We start from the raw sequence: 7,189 nt of genomic DNA, 5'->3' as shown, positions 1-7,189 counted from the left end.
AAAGAGAATTTTCGAATATCAAACTGCACATGATCATAAGCAGGAGAGGAGGTGTTCAGCTGCAAGAAGGTGTGAATGTCTACCCATAATTACTGAAAAATGGGTAAGAAAAGGTGCGAATGCCTAACCATACATCATCAAAAGAGGGAGCGGAGGTGTTCCGCTGTAAGACGGTGTGAATGTCCGACCATAGATGGTAAAAAGCGGTTAAGAAAAGGTTAAATTACCCGACTGTACACAATCAAAAGAGGGAGCGGAGTTGTTCAGCTAAGAGAAGGTGTGAAAGTCCGACCTTGGTTTGTAAAAAGCGGGTAAGAAAAAGTTCGTATGCCCGAATATACACCATCAAAAGCGGAAGCGGAGGTGTTCGGCTGCAAGATATTGTGAACGTCCGACCAAAGTTTGTAAAAAGCAGTTAAGAAAAGGTTCGAATATCTAACCAAACATAAGAATGAGTCTTTTCCGCTGTAGAATGCCCGACTATAGACCATCAAATGCGGGAGCGGAGGTGTTCGGCTCTGAGTAGGTGTGAATGTCCGACCATAATTGCTGAAAAATGTATTAGAAAAGGTAAGAATACTGGACCATACATCATCAAAAGCGGGAGAGGTGGTGTTCGGCTGCAAGAAGGTGTGAAAGTCCGACAATGGTTTTTAAAAAGCGGGTAAAAAAAGGTTCTAATGCCCGACTATACACCATCAAAAGCGGAAGCGGAGGTGTTCGGATGCCAGAAGATGTGAACGTCCGACCAAAGTTTGTAAAAAGCAGTGAAAAGCGAGAAAAAGCATTTCGTGAGTTCTGCATGACTTGGGATTTTGCTTATAAAATGCATTACTTCACTCAAACTATGTTAAAACTGATTTGTCCTTCATATTTACCATGTCTAGAAATATTTAAACAAAAAAACAACGTTGTACTTTGCAGTAAAAGAAAGAGCAAATCTAAAGTTTCAGGAATCCGAGTATAAGCCTGCTTTCATGAGTTCTGCACGATTTCGGATTTTGCTATAAAATGAATTGCTTTGCTCAAACCAAGTTAAAACTGCTTTGTCCTTCCATATTCATCAATGTCTAGATCGACTTCAACAAAGAAAAACATTGGACTTTGCAGTAGAAGAAGTTGAAATCCATCTACACATTGATAAATATGAAGGACAAAGCAGTTCCCACTTGCCCATAAGAAAATAAGCTTATTCTCGGATTCCTGATCCTTCAGTGTTGCTCTTTCTTCTACTGCAAAATACAATGTTGTTCTTTGTTGAAGTCGATCTAGACATTGATAAATATGAAGGAAAAAGCAGTTTTAACTTGGTTTGAGTGAATGAATTCATTTTATACATAAAATCCGAAATCGTGCAGAACTCATGAAAATAAGCTTATTCTCGGATTCCTAAAACTTTTGATTGGCTCTTTCTTTTACTGCAAAGTACAACGTTGTTTTTTTGTTTAAATCTATCGAGACATTGATAAATATGAAGGTAAAAGCCGTTTTAACATAGTTTGAGTGAAGGAATTAATTTTATAGATAAAATCCCAAATCATGCAGAACTCCTCAAAAGGGGCGTATGGCTTAATCACAAGTGTGGTTCTTTCTCATTCAGGGTAGTATGAGGAAGTTTATGCTTGAAATATATGTAGAAATGGGTACATATGAAGGACAAAGCAGTGTTAACTTAGTTTGAGTAAAGGAATTAATTTTATACATAAAATCCCAAATCATGCAGAACGTATGAAAAGAAGCTTATTCTCGGATTCCTGATCCTTCAGTTTTGCTCTTTCTTCTACTGCAAAATACAATGTTGTTCTTTGTTGAAGTCGATCTAGACATTGATAAATATGAAGGAAAAAGCAGTTTTAACTTGGTTTGAGTGAATGAATTTATTTTATACATAAAATCCGAAATCGTGCAGAACTCATGAAAATAAGCTTATTCTCGGATTCCTAAAACTTTTGATTTGCTCTTTCTTTTATTGCAAAGTACAACGTTGTTTTTTTGTTTAAATCTATCGAGACATTGATAAATATGAAGGTAAAAGCCGTTTTAACATAGTTTGAGTGAAGGAATTAATTTTATAGATAAAATCCCAAATCATGCAGAACTCCTCAAAAGGGAGGTATGGCTTAATCACAAGTGTGGCTCTTTCTCATTCAGGGTAATATGAGGAAGTTTATGCTTGAAATATATGTAGAAATGGGTACATATGAAGGACAAAGCAGTGTTAACTTAGTTTGCGTGAAGAAATTCATTTTATACATAAAATCCGAAATCGTGCAGAACTCATGAAAATAAGCTTATTCTCGGATTCCTAAAACTTTTACTGCAAAGTACAACGTTGTTTTTTGTTGAAATCTATCTAGACATTGATAAATACCAGCCGAAACTCTGCTGCCGCTTTTGATAATTTATGGTTGGGCATTCTTACCTTTTCTTACCCGCTTTTTACAAATTATGATCTTACATTCACACCTACTTGCAGTCGAACACCTTCTCATCCACTTATGATCATGTGCGGTTGGGCTTTTGCACCTTTTCTTACCCATTTTTCAGTAATTATGGGTGGACATTCAGACCTTCTTGCAGCCGAAAACCTCCGCTCCTCTTTTGATCATACATTGTCGGGCATTCACACCTTGTCTTACCCGCTTTTTACAAACTTTAGTCGGACATTCAAACCTTCTTGCAGCTGAACCACCTCCGCTCCCTGTTTTGATCATATATGGTCTGGCAATAGTACCTTTTCTTACCCGTTTGTGAGTAATTATGGCTGGACATTCACACCTTCTTGCAGCCAAACACAACCTCTCCCGCTTTTGATGATATATGGTCCGGCATTCTTACCTTTTCTAACACATTTTTCAGCAATTATGGTCGGACATTCACACCTACTCACAGACGAACACCTCCACTCCCACATTTGATAGTGTATAGTCGGGCATTCTCACCCTTTCTCATCAGCTTTTTGTAAATTATGATCTGATATTCACACCTACTTGCAGTCGAACAGCTCTGCTCCCGCTTTTGATTATGTTTGGTTGGATATTCGAACATTTTCTTAATGCTTTTTACAAACTTTGGTCGGACGTTCACACCGTCTTGCAGCCGAACACCTCCGCTTCCGCTTTTGATGGTGTATAGTTGGGCATTCGCACCTTTTTTTTACCCATTTTTCAGGTATTATGGGTGGACATTCACACCTTCTTGCAGCTGAACACCTCCTCTCCCACTTATGATCATGTGTGGTTTGATTTTCGAAAATTTTCTTTCATGTTTTCTAGCAATTATTGATGGACATTTAGACCTTCTTGCAGCTGAACACCACCTCTCCCGATTTTCATGATGTATGGACCAGCATTTTTACCTTTTCTAACACATTTTTCAGCAATTATGGTTGGAGATTCACACCTACTCACAGCCGAATAACTCCGCTACCGCATTTGATGGTGTATAGTCGGGATTTCTCACCCTTTCTCATCAGCTTTTTGCAAATTATGATCTGACATTCACACCTACTTCCAGTTGAACAGCTCTGCTCCCGCTTTTGATTATGTTTGGTTAGATATTCGAACCTTTTCTTAACTACTTTTTACAAACTTTGGTCGGACGTTCACACCTTCTTGTAGCCGAACACATGCACTCCTGCTTTTGATGATGTATGGTTGGGCATTCGCACCTTTTTTTTACCCATTTTTCAGGTATTATGGGTGGACATTCACACCTTCTTGCAGCTGAACACCTCCTCTCCCACTTATGATCATGTGTGGTTTGATTTTCGAAAATTTTCTTTCATGTTTTCTAGCAATTATTGATGGACATGTAGACCTTCTTGCAGCTGAACACCACCTCTCCCGATTTTGATGATGTATGGACCGGCATTTTTACCTTTTCTAACACATTTTTCAGCAATTATGGTTGGAGATTCACACCTACTCACAGCCGAACAACTCCGCTACCGCATTTGATGGTGTATAGTCGGGCATTCTCACCCTTTCTCATCAGCTTTTTGCAAATTATGATCTGACATTCACACCTACTTCCAGTCGAACAGCTCTGCTCCCGCTTTTGATTATGTTTGGTTAGATATTCGAACCTTTTCTTAACTGCTTTTTACAAACTTTGGTCGGACGTTCACAATATCTTGCAGCCGAACACCTCCGCTTCCGCTTTTGATGGTGTATATTCGGGCATACGAACCTTTTCTTACCCGCTTTTTACAAACCAAGGTCGGACTTTCACACCTTCTCTTAGCTGAACAACTCCGCTCCCTCTTTTGATTGTGTACAGTCGGGTAATTTAACCTTTTCTTACCCGCTTTTTACCATCTATGGTCGGACATTCACACCGTGTTACAGCGGAACACCTCCGCTCCCTCTTTTGATGATGTATGGTTAGGCATTCGCACCTTTTCTTACCCATTTTTCAGTAATTATGGGTAGACATTCACACCTTCTTGCAGCTGAACACCTCCTCTCCCGCTCAGGATCATGTGCAGTTTGATATTCGAAAATTTTCTTTCATGTTTTCTAGCAATTATTGATGGACATTCAGACCGTCTTGCAGCTGAACACCTCCGCTCCCACTTTTGATGGTGTATAGTCGGGCTTTCGAGCCTTTTCTTCCCCAGTTTTTACAAATTATGGTTGGACATTCAGACCTTCTTGCAGCCGAAAACCTCCACTCCCTCTTTTGATCATACATTGTCGGGCATTCGCACCTTTTCTTACCCGCTTTTTACAAACCATGGTTGGACTTTCACACCTTTTAGTAGCCGAACAACTCCGCTCCCGTTATTGATTGTGTACAGTCGGGTATTTTAACCTTTTCTTACCCGCTTTTTACCAACTATGGTTGGACATTCACACCTTCTTACAGCAGAACACCTCCGCTCCCTGTTTTGATTATGTATGGTTTGACATTCACACCTTCTCTCACCCGCCTTTTACTATGGTCGGCCATTCACAGCTTCCTCTCCACCATACTTGTATGGTGGGATATTCACACCCACCTGCATCCGAAGACCTCCGCCCCCACTTTTGTTGATATTTAGTCGGTCATTCGCACCTTACCCGCTTTTGGCAAACTATGGCCTTCTTGCAGCCAAAAACCTCTGATCTCGCTTTTGATGATGTAAGGTTGGGCATTCAGACCTTGCTTCACCTGCTTTTCACCAAATATAGTCGGACATTCACACCCACTTGCATCCGAAGACCTCCGCCCCAAATTTAGTTGATATTTAGTCGGACATTCGCACCTTACCCGCTTTTGGCAAACTATGGCCTTCTTGCAGCCAAACACCTCTGATCTCGCTTTTGATGATGTAAGGTTGGGCATTCAGACCTTGCTTCACCTGCTTTTCACCAAATATAGTCGGACATTCACACCTTCTTGCAGCCGAACACTTCTGCTTTTAGTGTTCTATGAGGCATTCACATATTTTTTTTCACCGTATTTTATAGATTATGGTTGGAAATTCTCACCCACTCTCATCCGAAGACCTCTCCTCCCGCTTTTGTTAATATATAGTCGGGCATTCGAACCTTTTCTTACCCGCTTTTTACAAATTATGGTCGAACATTCACACCTACTTGCAGCTGAATACTTCCGCTCCACCTTTTAGGTATGTATGGTTGGCATTTGCACCTCTTTTTAATACTGATTGCTGAAGATTAAGTTGTTCTTTCTCAAACTACAAATTTTTTTTAATTGTTGAAACTTGATTTGAAGTGGATAAATAAGGAGGACAAAAAGTTTTAAGTCAGGCTGATAGAAGGAATTAATTTTATAGCAAAATCTGTATTTCGTCATATGTCGAGAGATGCTTATTGCTGAAGAAGTTCTTTCTCATTCTACAAAGTACAACGTTGTTTATCGTTGAAACTTGATTAGACATGAATAAATATGAAGGACAAAGCAGTCTTAACTTGGTTTGAGTTAATGAATTTGTTTTATAGGAGAATCCGAATTCGTGCATAACCCATAAAATAGAGCTTATTTTCGGATTCCTGAAGAATGAGTCTGGTTCTTTCTCATAATACAAAGTTTGTTGTTTATTGTTGAAACTTCATCAGAAGTGAAGAAATAAATGAATGCCTATCAACAAATGTGGGATCTAAACTCTAGTGCTTCCTCTAAAATAATTTCCTTTCTCAATTTAGAAATGTGTGTGTGTAAGTCACAACACCCGTGACACCAAAACGGCTTTCTTTTCTCTACACTCTGCACTATGAGCACACACACCAAATCAGAAAGGCTTTTTTCTCTCTTTTCTACATTATGGACTGTGGGGACACAAAACCGCTCTCTCTCTTTTTTTTTTTTATCGTGTGCCAGGGCGTTGTCTCACGTATTAGATTATGCTTAAGATATGAATGGGTTTATCAGTCACATCAGAATCCATACATACTGATCCTCCCGTAATAAAATGGTCGGATCTTATCAAACACACTTTGTTTCTTGTGACAATCAAGTCAGCGAAACAGCGTATACACGTCAAGACACTGAATCAAGTTTGCCACAAGAACTCATAAGTTTGGCAGTATTGCTCTGCCGTCAGCAATCATACACCCATTTTATTTTCGTGAGACATGTGCAAGCACCTGTTCATCTACTGTTCTATCACTATGAATTAGTGATCTATTATCAATAAGGATACTTCTACAACTACTATCAAAGTATGTCCGGACTTCTTACGTTGTCAGTTGCTATATATGAATAAGTGGGTAGCTACTGACAAGCATTAAGCATGTCACACAGCCCAAACATATAACATTTCAGGACACACCACACAGTTAACAACCACAGTGAAGCGTGTCAAAGCCCAAACATGTAACATTCAACAGGACACTTACACAACACATTCAAATCAAACAGTCAGACAACATACAAGAACATATACCCCAGCCGGCATTGCTCCCTGCCTATTTTCGTACAGCACACTATGTGTGCGCACACCTTTATTCACAAACTCTTCAACTTATACTCTTTTACCGAAGCTGCTACAGCTCGATTGGCCGAATACCTTTTGATCCTATTTCGGTGAATTTGACATCTGCCTTACATATAACAGATTAGCGGTTTAGCAGTTTTAATTTAGTTTGAGTTGTTTTTTTTGTTTAAATCTTTCTAGACATGGTAAATATTAAGGACAAAGCAGTTTTCACATAGTTTGAGTGAAGGAATTCATTTTATAGAT

This window comes from Leuresthes tenuis, unplaced genomic scaffold (genome assembly GCF_036924035.1).
Source record: "Leuresthes tenuis unplaced genomic scaffold, fLeuTen1.0.hap1 SCAF_116, whole genome shotgun sequence".
NCBI lineage: Eukaryota > Metazoa > Chordata > Actinopteri > Atheriniformes > Atherinopsidae > Leuresthes > Leuresthes tenuis.
The sequence above is the reverse complement of the archived record's forward strand: the minus strand, read 5'-3'. Positions refer to the sequence as shown.